We start from the raw sequence: 14,294 nt of genomic DNA, 5'->3' as shown, positions 1-14,294 counted from the left end.
TTTTATGCACAAACCCAAAAGCTGTACTCCTCTTCATCTTTAGCTATAAATATAGCTTTTTTTTTTTTTTTTTTCAGCACAAGAACTGTTCTAAAAACTCTCCTGGAAATTCTTACAGATGTAAGATGCAGACAAAATCTCCAATTCTCAAATAAATAGTGACAAGTAATGCAGTCCAGGAAAAGATCAGCCAGGTTTTCAGTTGGCTTTTATTTTTTGCATTTTTCCAGTATAAATTTTTATATTAATGCCTTATTTCTCTCTTTTCCCTCCATAAATGAAGAATATGGCTCTTGAAAGGTGACTTGCAAGTACACTGTGTCCTGAAGTTCTCCCATTTAAATGGCAATAATGCTGGATTAATCCCCAAGAGTTTGTGACTTCCTTTCTGCAAGCCAACCAAAACTCACCTCAGCCACAGAAGATCGTTGATATAAAATGGCTCAGTGTCTCAGCAGCAGTGCAGAGGAAGTGATCTGAAGGAGACCAGGAGTGAGGGGTGGGTATTTGTTTAGATAGCCCACTAACAAAGCCTGTGTCATTGCATCACAGCCTCCCAACGTCCAGTGTTTGACATTCTGTGTAGGAGAAACTGATGACTTGGAGGAAATCAGATATTTATAAACAGTATCTTATACTTTTCAACTTTCCTTGGCTATCAGGAATGATAAAAACATGGATTTGAAAATGCACACATGCAGCACTTAAACCGCATCCTTCTTAAACAAGTTCTATTTCTGTGATGTTATGCTCGTATACATGTTTCTGTTCTGTTCAAATACTGTAAAATGGATCCTCTACTTGTTTTTATGAAGAGTGATTGTGTCATTTACTTTGATGCCCAAATATTTCTGTGTCTCTGAAAAGACATTCTTTGTCCTTGGATCCAGAGGTGATGTGAGTTCCTCTTCTGACCCATTAAAGTGCCTAGGACTGGCTCCCATGTTGATATTACTTATTGGAATCAGCCTGTAAATCAAGCTGGTCTAGAAAATACACTGAAGGGGTGACATATTGGGCAGACCAATTGATTCCCTTCAGAGTGAGGGAAAGCAAGGGATCTGAGAACACATAGAGTCTGAAGAAAGCCAGATGAACCCCAAGGGGAAGCAGAGGACAGCACTGCCCTGGAGGAAAACTCATTTGAAATCAGTAGAAAGTTTATGTTTCCTCTCTGGGAGATTCAACCTTCATTGCTGAATTTACATTTTCTTCATTGTTTTAAACTCCCTTTCAAGACCCTGTGTCTCTGACTTGGTTTCTAATTTAAGTCCAGTATTTTAAGGACTGAAGAGCACTATATTTTTTTTTCTTTCCCTAAATCTAAAACGGTTTATGCAATTAAATGTGGTGTGTAATAAGTGTTTAGCAATTCCTGAGATAGCAGGTACCACAACACGTCTGTCACTTTGTCTGTCAAACCTTTCTTAGTGATAGCTGGCTGTACGATTAATAGCATTCAATGGGGAAATGGAGAAGGAGATCACCAGAGATTACTGTACATATTTTGATCCATCACCCTTTGTAAACCATATACATTGATGTTCAACATTTTATTTTTATGAACAGGATTTTCTAGGACCCTGCTTCTCCTTTCTACCTTGTTACCCTCTGATCTGAAGAAAGTTTGGCACCTTTTTCATTGTTGGTCTCTGAAAATAAACAAGTGTGAAAAAAGTATGAATATTTTCTGCAATACTGCTATTAAATGTGGGTATTCAGTGTAGACACCAGAGTTCTTGTGACGCTAACAGAGCTGCTCAGCATTGACTTCCCAAAGTTCCTGTGTGCTAGGTACACAGCCCAGGGCTCACTCCAAAGTTTATGAATCACTCCTTGCAGCCAACATCAAGAAGTGAAAGTCATTGAAGTGGCAACTGCTGCCACTGATAAACAAAGTTGTGGCATCTTTTCCTTTTCTTTATCCATAAGGCTGAATCCTGGAGCTTGTACTTCCTGCAAGCTCTATGTTTTTACCTGGCTGTGTCCTCCCCCTTGTCCAGGAGAGGCCCTGTGTTGCAGTAGCCTTCTGAGCAATGAGGTGTGTGTGTTCCACACAGCAAGGTGAGCCAGCAGCAAGGCAGCAGCGTGGGGCTGGCAGATGGGGTGGTGCCACCAATGAGAACCCAGTTCTATGTGCTCCCACCCGGTCCAGTGCAAAGGGTTGTGGCAGTGGGGAATAATATGAAATGGGATTTTTTTTGGAATGTTTTCTACTCTCTCTTAGTCTGTCTGGTCATTAGTCTATGAACGGTGTAAATTCAACAGATTGTGCTGGATCAGAAGATAAGACTACCACAGAAAGTTCTTTGAAGATAAAGGGCCTCTCTCTTCATCCAGGGAAGATGGACAGGTCCTAACCATACTCAGGGGATAATAGATTTTGTTTATTTTGCATGTCATGGAGATTGCTTGGCTCATGCCAGAGCATTGTACTGACCTTCAATTCATGCTTCAGTAGAAAACAAAGCAAGACAAAAGAAGGCAATTTATGACTGGCTTCTAGTCTGAGTATTGAATAGTATTTTTTTCTCTAAAACAGGAGCCGCCTTGGGTCATCTGGAGACTGTCCAATAGTTTTTAAACTATGTGCTTAGTTCCTATTGCTTTTTAAAGCTATTACAACAGGAGCAGGATATAAATCTATGTTTATTAAAGGCAGTATTTATGTGTATTCAATTTGCTCAGGCCTGAGGCAATGTGTTACTACAAACATGATAAGTAATTTCAGTGGAGCCCTTAAAGAAGATATTAGCTGTAAGAATTCCTTAAAGACCATTTGTCCCAAAACTAATGTAATGTATACCTGAATGTATAACAGGAGAAGTAGGTACCTCTGTAATTTAAGAAACAACTCAGATATCTGTGGATCCAGTCTCTCAGAAAGGGTATTGATATTTTGGCTTTATCTCCTGTAATTGCCAAAGATAAATTTTTGCTTCAGTGTTCTTAATAAGTTTTATAGGTACTTGAGCACAATTGTCCTGTGCTTGTGTTCGATAAGCCTATATTACTGGCAGCAGCAGACAGAGAAAACAGGTCTCTAAAAATCTGAACAGAGAACAGAGACATTTGTAGATGTAAAGATAGCTAACATGAGCTGATACATGCTTTGAATTAATATTTTTAAAGTCGGCAGTTTCAGCTATACAAAGAAAAATTCTATCAGTAATTCAGAATTTTTAATTTAGAATGCTGTCTTGGGGTGATTTTATGATGATACTCTGTTCCCTAATCACCTGCTTTATGCCCAGAAGTGGCTGCTGTACTTGAACCAGGTGGCAGGCCAGCGCCTGGGAACCTCAGGTGGGCTCTGCTCAAACCTCGGTCTCTCTCTGGTGTGCTCAGGCTGTGGCACAGACCAGGGCCCTACATTGTTCTTTTGGTTGCATTGGTTTCTGCTAGCTTGAAGCAAGAAGTCTCTTTTTTTTAGCTTCCTCTAGCTTGGAGGTGGTACTAGGAATCCTATCAGTGGCTTTTTGTTTTTGGTTTTTTTTCCCTTGAACTGTTTTCAGTTTGGGATTTTTTTTATCTGTCCAGGGAGCTGGCAGGGACTATCCTAAACCCAAAACCTTGGAGAAGCTGAACAAACATGAGAAAGGACACTAAAATCCACCAATTTCACCTGCTGTGAGGAGGAGATCAACACCAAGAATCCAACAGATTCCCAGCTGCTGTGTGAACATTTTTTTCTCCCCTTCCCCTGAGACCAAGAGGGCAACCCATCATCTTTACTTTCCAGCTGCAAGGTGAGGTGGGTGTGGGGTGTGAGGTTCAATTTTTTTTTCAGTGTCTTGCAGGCATCTTGTTTTGTTAATAAACAGTTTTACCTTTTTTTCATTTTCACCCACTGATATTAATTTCTCTCACTGGCAAAAAGAGATTATTGGAGCCCTTTTCTTTGGAGAAAAACACTCTTACCGGGGTGTTTTCTCCTAAAATTTGTCCCTTAACTGAGAGAAATGGCTATGGAGATATGTCAGTCCATCTGTACCCCTGAAGTAGTATGGGCATATGTGATATTGGCAAGGTTGGATGTCACAAAATAATCAGCACAAGCACTGGGAATATGGAAAAGGTCTATTCTACTATTTGAATATTCTATTCAAATCTAGAGTAATATTAAAATTGAGCACTAAAGCTAAGGAAGCTGATAAGCAAAGGGATACAGGAGATGTTTCTAAGTAATGCTACTGGCTTTAAAGCTATCTTGAAAATTTTTCACTTACACCCTGGCAGTAGAGTAAATGCAGACCTGTGCTCATGCCTGAAGATGAACCTGCTAAGGATGTGCCTTTCTGTATCTGGTATTCAGATCCTGTACTAGCTGTGGTAAAGCCTTGCTTCTGGAAACATTTTTGCTGGTGATACTACATGAGGTTAGCAATGAGAGGTTCTCTTCTGTCATAATTTCTAACAGAGAAAAAAGTCTCTGTCCAGCTTAGATGCTATGGTTTGGTCATCTGTGGGTGACTTTTTCATACTTTGCTCTCAGTCCTTAGAAGTAAATTAACTAACTGATTTCAGGAGTTAATATAAGGACTAAAGTGGCATTTTCTTCTTAAAAAGCAACTAAACAAGATAATCAAGTCTTGTTTTTCAGTGAAAAGTTAGAATTTTCCACCCAGGGCTCCAGTCTGAAATTTGAGTGGAGTACAATAATTCTCAGCCAAGCAAGCTCTGTGAAACATAAAATGGACTCAGGTTGTTACTATAATTTTTAAAGCATCTGTTTTATTATTAATATACTTTTAATACTATCTCTCTGATTGTTTTACAGACTGACTACAATTTAAGTTAATGCAAAGACATTAAAAGGTTGCCTTTTAAATTTTTAACAGGAATAAAAATGTACACAGAGCATGGACTGTTTTGAACTATCTGGATCTGATCTACAAACAAGCTAATACCATTTCACACTTTGTTTTAAATATTTTCCTGGAAGTCACAGATGCTTCTGATTTGTATTTTTGTAGCCACAGTTTCCTAAGTGTTCTAAATACCAGTTGAATGATCTTCTGGAGGTTTCCAAAAAGTTGAGACCAAATTTCCACCCAGGTGAAATATACTTGGAAAATTAAAGATGGAGATAAAGTAATTTAAATTGTAGTAAATCCCCCCAACAACTGCAACAACAAAAACATCAAATAAAAGTGGCCAGACAGAACCAAACCCACCCCAAAACTACAAGAAAACCCCAACCCTTCACCAACACATATCAAAGGACATTGGAGAAATGAAAGCAGAGGAGAGAAAAATAAAGTAGCTTGTCTTTCTTCCCTTGCAGAAAGCTCTAATGGGTTTGGGGACTAAATACTGTGAAGAAATTCTGATTGGATTATCAGCAGTATTTTTGGCTGGACTCATCATCTGGCTGTGACTCAAATGGAGAAGTGAAAAGCCAGTTATCTGATAGGGTGAGTTTGAGTTTAAGTGGTTTATACTGTGTTACAGTTGTGAAGTGTGGGAACAGAACAAACAAATGTGCTTGTCTACTTAAAGGAAAACTCTTTTTCATTGTTTTCTTATTTTTTTTCCTTCACTTATTTCATTTTTAGCTGTTAAATCTCATAAGTACAGGAGTTTTGTGTGGCAGAAGAGTAAGTTTGCTCACTCACACGAACCACAGAGTAAAAGCCTGTTTTGAAAATGTAAATCTCCTAAAACATTGCATTTGCCATGTGTACATTATAGTTTATGAAACCTCTTTTTTTGCAGGTTTTCTTTCAAATAAATATCAGTGATTTGATAAGGTTTTCTGCATGCTTTTAAGAAAAACACATGCAGCTTCTCTTTTGTTTCTCTGAACAATGTACATATCTAGAGCTTTAAGGACATGATGATATTGGTAACTTCTAATATGACCCTCATTCCATTTCAGATGATTTTCCTCATCCTTAACTAGTCCACAAAACTACGATTGAACTCAGGAAATTCTGAGAGGTCTAATGTCAGGCTTGAAGGTCCACAACACCTCTCAGCTATCAGGATTTGAGGAAAAATACTGACTGTCACTCCAGATCTCATAGCTGAATTTGGAGGATCCCAGCTGCCCAGATTTGTGACCTGTTGGGATAAGCTATGCCTTGAATTTCCTTTTCAAAAACCAGAAACAAATATGGGGAGGACACTGCTGGGGCTGTCCAGTGTCTGGAATGCATGTGTTGGCAGAAGAGCAGGGGAGTGTACTTGCAGTTTCTGACTAAGAGATGACCCAAGGGATCTAGACCCAATAAGGATCTACTATTGCCCTAAACGGATGCACTGCAGAGCATGCATGCGAGTTATAGATGCTCCTAATCAGTCTAATCTAATATATAATGGAGAACTACCAGTTATCCTTTACTATCCCACAAAAAAAAAAGCTGCATGTCTATACCCATGTGAACATTGTATCATTATATACATAGAAACATTGGTTCCTATGCACCTATGATCTGCTCCTGTGATTACAGATATGAGGATATGCCACACCTTACATGTTAACAGAGTTATTGACTAGGAGAAATAGTGAGCAAAACATAAATATTCTGTGCTTTGGCAATCAAATCTTTCTCTGCATATTAGATAGAACATGAGACAGAACCAATTTATTTAATATGCTGCTTTATTAAATTTTTACCCTAAAAACAACTAAAAAAATAAGTTTTTTTCTCTTTAGAAATTAGAATCTCTATCCAGCTCAGAGTAGAAGATGACTTTGAAAAAGACAAAACAACAAATTGTGGCAGAGAAATGATACTTCTAACTATTGCAGTGAAAACATGGTTATAAACAGAAGTGGACTTCATTTTCTTTTATTTTTTCTTTTCAGTTTGTCTGTAATGAGCAGTGTTCAGAGATCATAGGGTGTTTTACACTGCTGATGAGTCAAGCCAACAGAGAAGAGCTTCTGAGCTGGGACCTACAGTAGCTTCCAAGTGTGAGTCATAGTCACTGGGGTGTCTATTCTTTGCATTTTCTGGGAATCACAGAGTCAAGAAGGCTTGTCACAGCCATCAGCTTTACCAGGAAGTTCTGATCTAAAACAAAAAATGACAAAGATCAAGGGTGCATCAACCAACAAGAGTGCAGACAGCTGCAAAAGTAATGGAGTTTGGACTGTGAATACTTGGCTGAGAAGAGACAGTAAGTATTATTCATTCATTTGTTATCATTGTTAAACAAAATGCCTAGAAATACAGAATAATTGAATAAGTGTGAATATATCCGCTGTGCTCAGCCTCATCCTGGGAAATAAATGAATGAACATATCATGTTACAAAAGAATGGAGATATGAGAGGAGCATAAGAACTTCCTATTTCTGTTGAGGAATTAGTGGCAGCTACTACCTCTTAGCATTGTCTAGTGCAATCTTAGGCAGCTTACACCCTGCCATCAGGTACCCACTAATGTAGTTTTTGTGCTTTTCATCCCTTAAGATTGAATAATTGGAGGGGTTTTGTTGTTTTTACACAACATCAGGAATCCCAACAGTATTCCTCCTCTTTCTCTTAATGATGAGAGCTTGTGTCAGTGCCAAGCAATCTGTGGAATAATTTGTAGGAGTTGTATGCTGTCCAGAATGTGCTACGCTAATGCCTCATCTCAAGAATGCCAGTAGTACAGTGACTTTCTTTTAATTAACTGTGATGTCAGCTTCGTGTAGGAGGCAAGCTCACAGCCTGTGAGTTGAATCTCTAAATTTCTGATCCAGGAAAGAGAATCACAGCATGCACAGGCAAGCAGTATTTGATATAGTTATAAAAATTTCCATGAGTTTGCTCTCCTAAGTTAGAAAGCTGATCAACACTTACAGGAATTTCTATTTTTTACTGTTACAAGGTCTGGTCTGCACAGAATAATAAGAATGCTGTGCAGACATAGCACAGGAATTTGCCATTAGAAAATCAATTTGCTGAATGAAATTTAAACTGTCACAAATTATTTCTAGGTATTGAAAGTGAATGAAGTACAGGGATGAAGAAAAAAAACTTTGCAATCCATTTGGAGATGGTGTTCATTTCTCATACTTCAGGTGAATCCTATAAGAAAAAACTAAGAAAATTTAGAAACAGAGTCCATCATTCTCCAGAAATTTGCAGGAGATTTCACACTGGTCCTGTCTGACTAAGGTTCAATTCTGATCCTTCAAAAGGTGTTGAAAAGTTTCTCATTAGTTGCAAAGCCATCACAATTCCCTCAATAATACACAATTTAGGATGTTGTTTCTGTGCCTTCATATGGCGATCCACACCTCTCTCTATAGCCTTCTGAGAGGAATAGCAGGAATGCTTTTCTTTGGAAATAGCTTCATGCATGGGACAAAATGATGCTTTTAGTAAATATTTTATTTCCAAAAAGGGGTAAAACTAAAGCAAAACCATCCACCCAAACAAAAGACATCCAACGAAAGAGCTCACTCACCTGAACACAGTGACCCATTTAGTTCTTGGTTTGGTACCTGCCTCTGAACTTAGCTGTACTTTCTTGGGAAACTTCTAGGTATTTCATCTGTGTACCTTGATGATCACTCTGAATTTGGGACCTTTGAGCATCTGGATTCAGCTAGGGCATGCTTATTATTCTGGCAACTCTTTTCTGACAGACCATCCCATGGGCCCACTGGTTTTGCACTGGTCACCCACTACTCAACACCATAACTAAGTTCACACTGGTGAACCCTTGGGAATTCAATGCCTGGAATTCGATGCCTGAAGTAATTGCCCTCTGTTACAAGGGATTATCCCTACAGTATTTCTTTAGCCTCACAGAAAATAAAATTAAATGGCTAAAACTTCTGCAAATTTTTTCCAAATCTCATTGTGACCCTGGATCTCTCCTCTGGTATGAGGTAATACATACAAAGTGTCTTTCAGATGACAAAATGAATGACTTACAAAGTCTAGGATTACTCCAAGATATGTATTTGTTATTTATATTCACCCTGTCTAGGGGGTCTTTAAATTGCATATAGCCGACCTCTTCTTTCAGCAATCCAGCAATGATACTTTTTCCTATTTTCAGATACAACTTTTCTTCAGAAATTGCCTCCTTTTTGAAACAAAAGTAAAAACTCTTCTGCCATGATTGCTTGCATTCATATGGAATCTCTCTCAAACTACAGTATAGTTTATTTTGCTTTGCATGCTAAGAAAAATATTTGAAGATTGTATTGGTAGTTCCTGATGACAATGTCCATAAAAACATAGATAAGAGAAGTAGGATATAATTCTTATAGTTTGCTATGACATTTATAAGACTGTGCAGTTTAAATATAATGGCATAAAACATTGTCTCATGTTCTATTTCAACCAAGTAAGATGTTTTTAGTAAGCAAAACTGGCTAGCAGACATCTTTACCTTGAGACAAGCTAGATTAACATCTTTGTTTCCCCACTTACATCTTTTTGCTTCAGCTTGTTTTCAGAGGGGTTACCATGACACAAAAGCAGCGTAACTCATTGTTGAGCCAGGCCTTTTGTCATCCTGTGACACATTTTTTGTGACAGCACAGTTTTTAGCACCATTATTGCCAGACAAAGAGATACTGACACTGTTGAGAAAGATAGTGTTGAATGCTCAGCACAGCCTGACTTACTCCAGTGCCCCGGGCGTCTATTAAGAACACTCCAGCATTATTCCCATGTTTACATTTGGCATATTACTCTTATTATTTGCTTTGTTTTCCTTTAATCAAGGCTCAAAATGCTATCATGTTCCCTTATTATTTTTCGTTTCTCAGTGCTGTCATACTCTACAGTCAAAAAGCATGAAAAACCTGGAAATAATTGACCTTCTCAGACTGAGATTGAGTTTAAAAGTCAGATGGTCAATTAAGTGCCTGTAACAACCCATTGAGCAATTTTTCAGTTAGGAACATCCACTTTCACAGTGTCTGAAATCATCTGTGCCAATGTACACCACATAAATAAATAAATAAATAAACATATATAAATACATAAATAAAAAGCTAAGGGATACTCTGTGAGATAAGATCCCCTTCTATAAAAAGAAGACACACAAGAAGTGGCACAGAAAAGGGAGTGAACTTCACTGAGAGATTAACTGCTTCTTCATTTTGCCCCCTCTCTGCTACAGAAAGGCAGTATTGTTTTTAAATGCAGGCAAAAATCTGAAAAATTCTCATTTAGCATAATGGTAAACAACTTTTGACTCAACCCTGTGTTCACACAACTATGAAAATGACTTGAAAAAGAAGTGTTAGGTCACAGGTTTGGTAATTGGAAGATGATACTGGGCATCACTAAGATGAAAGGTTAGAATACTAGTTGTGCCACTGAAAGGCTATGCTTCACAGCAGAGATTATGCTGCTTTATTTAGTATGATTTTAGATGTGCCAGGTGTTGGTACATCCAGCAATGTTCTCATGGGAGACCATTCTACAGCCCAACAATTATCACTCTGGGCAAACAGCCTCTGTTCTTCCCTGCCCTTGCCAACTGAACGCAGCTGAGCCAGCTCTGTGTTCTCTTTTCAGGTAAGTCCTCTTAGATGCTCTTGATTTTGCAGCGTCTCTTTGTGTTTAGGCTCAAGCCAGAGGCATTTTCAATTTTTTTTTCTTTTTTTTCTGCCTCAAAGTATCGAGGCAAAAATCCCCATTTTGCCAATTGTCTCAAGTGGCAATTGAACAGCTTCTTAATTTCACCTGAGTTACTAGCATGGATTGCCTAGGATGTGCAGGCAAATATGTTAATGCACATTGTGACTCCACAAAACTGCAGTATCATAAGAAGTGGAAGAAAAAGCATCCATTTTAAAAAGAGACTGCATGCTTTTTACACTTTTGTCTAAGTTTTTAATCAAGACATTGATGACTTCATATGACTCTGAATTCTCAGGAATCATTCTAGGTATTCAAGAACAGGAACTTAATTCAAAAGCAGTTACAGTCAGAACATTTTCATGGCTGCTGCTTTGCTTGAAGAAATTCAGATCCAGATTTCTGTTTTGTCAGCTTTAAAGGGTTTACATCCTTGTGCTTATGGTCTGCATTTCTAGGTCAACAGACGTAACACACTCAGTGTGTTTGTGATCTTGGATAACTTTTACAAAATACTAGTTGTACCGGTGACTTCTGGGATTGTGCTACCACACTAATTCTCTAAATACCATAAATATGTTACATAAGCATTTTAGACTACAAAAATGCTTGGGAAGAATAATCTTAATGATTATATATTATTGTAAACAAAAGTATTTTATGTATATACTAATGTATTATTAATTGAATCACAAATGCATGTTGTTGTATTGTCACTTTTCATTTGTGTTATTGTTTATATCAAATTCTTCTGCTCTTATCTTTAAAATTAAATACAAATTTTATAAATCCAGGCACAACTAAGGAAGCAAGGCAAACTATTTCTTTTAACTTCAGGTCAAAAAACCAGAACAGAAAATATTAAGCAGTTCCACAAGTATTAAAAACCTTGTGCAACTTGCACATTATCTTAATGGTGATACAAGTTTTGCTTATCATCTTGCTGATGGTATTCTTAGTATTTCCTTATTTGCTTTTCAGAATAGTGACATTCTTTTCCACACATGCCTGAGTCTGCCAAGTGAAATGAGTTCCTGAAACAAACTGAAGGTCAGTACTTACAATAACAACATGAAAAGATTTTTTTCAGCTAGCTAGATGCGTTGTGTCAACTCAATCCTGACTTTTTATTCATTCTCTCACCACATAGAAAGTTACACTGATGCTGCAGTGTACTTCCATGTAGCCAGATTCAACAAACCACAGTAGTTATCATCCATGTACTTCAGTCCTTTGACCCACATTCTGTGGTCAATTAATAAGTTGACAGTCTGTAAGGTTGTTTCACACTGGGATTGAGTGAGGATGACAAGGAGAGGGCCCTACATCAGTGGTTTCTTTTCACAATACACTTAAATACCATCAAATCCACAATCAATGGCAATGCACACATGTTTAACAAAGCTTTTAACCTTTTAGCCATCGGGCCATCTGCCTTTCAAGAAATATTGCTCGTGGTTCAAACAGCATGCAAGGGATTGTGTTCTTCCTACATGTTCTTATGACCAGAATCTCTGGGTGGATGACGGCTTGGAAATCTCTTCAACTACCCCACTGCCTCTCAAATTTTTTAAAAAAATTAAAGTTGTAGGGACTGCTATGCAAGAATCATTCCATGAAACAAATCCAGTCCAAACACCATAAATAGTGATGGGGAAGAAGACTAACCATTTCTCAGTGACTCCTCTTAAGCCGACCAAGATATAACGTGGGTACACATGAAACATGAAGTAGGACACGAGACCCTTTCCTTTAAAGAAATGAAGACTATTTTTTATGATATAAGCACCTTGCCCTTCAAACATAGTCACACAAGTACAAGTGGAAGATCTAGGGATACCTGTCCCAGGCTTGGTGAAAGTGCTGTAGCTGCAGCAGAATCTGGACTGGACCAGCAACTTCAAAAGTGAGAGTACATCTAACTGTGAGTAATTATTACGTACGTGAAAGGGAAAAACCAGCACATGAATTGGATTTGGCTGTCTGTGAACCCTGATTTTAGAAAATTATACTCTCCACAAAATATTGGGAAATCTCTGGCTGATATGACTGCACAAAGCTCTGATGAGACATAGTCATGTGCCAAGAAGAAGAATGCTGCACAGAAGGTGTTTCATCCTGACTGTAGGAGCTAAAATAAAATTAATTGTGGGGTTTTGCTGATTTAGGTAGACTTCACCAGGTGTACCTGGTAGATCCACCTACTGGTGAGGACAGTAGAGGGGAAGAAAGGATTCTTGGGGTAGATAAATGAAAATAACAGGTATGGGCTACAAAAACATGAGCTTTTAGGCTAGATTTCAGAAATTACTGGTTCATGGGGGCTTTGCTTCATTGGTTAAAATAGGTTGAAGGATTTGAGTAGCTGGGATTCAGGAAGACAACACCAATCAATTACTCCAAAAGCATGAGAGTCCCCAAGGGTGGACACCAAAAGCAAAAACTAGGCTGTTACAGGCATGTGTGTGTATCTTATAACACACATTGTTGTTGAACAGCTACATCTTTGGCAAAATAATTCCACTCCACGTAGACTTGATGAAGAATCATCTGCTTGAATCAAGATGAAAACAAAATTTTACTGGCTATTAGTTAGTGAAATTAACCTTGTAAATATACAAACTGTATTGGAATATGATACATTTGAAATTGAAGGGGATTTTGCTCAGTGTTGTTCTGGAGAATGCTCTTTCATGTCTTTTAACTTCATTGACAGTGATAAAAAATGGTAAGGACTTGTAATCAAGAAATATTTTTTTTGTGGGACAGAATGATCAAGGAGTCAAGGTAATTTTTTACTTGATGCTTCTACTCCAAATATTTGTAGGAACATCAACGGATTTCTTCAAACAAAGAGAGAAGTCCATTTAGGACCAGTATTCACTTAAATGTATGTATCTGGAATAAAAACTTCCACATTTAGGTAGTCACCTTGCAGTCAGTAGAGAAATAGGTACTTCCAGGAAATGATCCATTTGAAATGGATCAGACTTAACTGCAGGGTGAGATATTTCAAGCATTGTCCATCTCTCTCGACTCAATATTAAAGAAACACAGAAATTCTACATGTAGTAAGATAAATCCTGACACTAAACTCTGCTGCTGCTAAGGAAAATCTGTCTTCTTCAGAGGATAGTAATTCTTCAGCAGAGATCTCCAAAAGCAGATTAAAATGGGCACAGCTAGGAAAGGTTGTGTTTGTTTGATATCAACATGTATGAGGTTTGCTATCAAACTTCTGGATTTTTTCATCTTCTTTTCTAGGTGTGGGACCAAATTACTAACAAAATCAGAGAATTTTTTGCTGCAGAGATAAGTGTTCACCGGTACTTGTAAGGAATAAGTTAAACCTGTGGAATGCCAATCTTATCTCTTTGGTGTGGGGGGCACTGTGTTTCTTTTCCCTATTACAGAGTGAGTTCATCTTCTGTTATTTCATCTGCTTGTCTCTTCAGCTGGGATGGACTAAATTCTGAAATGGCTGAAGAGATAAAAGATCTAGAAAAACCCTAAATGCTGCTGCTGATGTGCCACTGGTGTTGTCAGTTACCTCAACCTCAACAGTTTGTATTTATCTAAAAAGCTTAGAAGAAGCCCTATGACACATCTGTCATAGGTGTGGTATCTGAGATTAGTGGCCCTGGAAGAAAGAGAAGCCATTAGGAGGTACTTCTGATGGGAACAGATCCCAGAAAACATTGCCTATGTAAATGACAAGTAAAAGCACCAGCCTCTGAAGAGAAATGGTG

The 14,294-nt window shown here is 38.0% G+C and overlaps 1 long non-coding RNA gene across 2 annotated transcripts in view; it reads left to right on the top strand.

The window, feature by feature from the left end:
• Positions 1–12,469, top strand: part of LOC111940607 (uncharacterized) — a 101,092-nt gene extending 88,623 nt beyond the window's left edge. The window contains exons 4-7 of one of the 2 annotated variants that reach the window (XR_002869558.2): positions 3,541–3,749; positions 5,288–5,417; positions 6,815–7,128; positions 11,527–12,469. This is a non-coding gene — a long non-coding RNA (uncharacterized LOC111940607). Of the gene's footprint in view, positions 1–3,540; positions 3,750–5,287; positions 5,418–6,814; positions 7,129–7,934; positions 8,019–11,526 lie in introns of those variants that run through there. The other variant, XR_015280015.1, reaches the window with a different exon arrangement.
• The last annotated feature ends 1,825 nt before the right edge of the window (positions 12,470–14,294 follow it).

The sequence above is a fragment of the Cyanistes caeruleus genome, chromosome Z (assembly GCF_971803275.1).
Source record: "Cyanistes caeruleus chromosome Z, bCyaCae1.hap1.1, whole genome shotgun sequence".
NCBI lineage: Eukaryota > Metazoa > Chordata > Aves > Passeriformes > Paridae > Cyanistes > Cyanistes caeruleus.
This window is presented reverse-complemented; position numbering and strand designations above follow the sequence as displayed.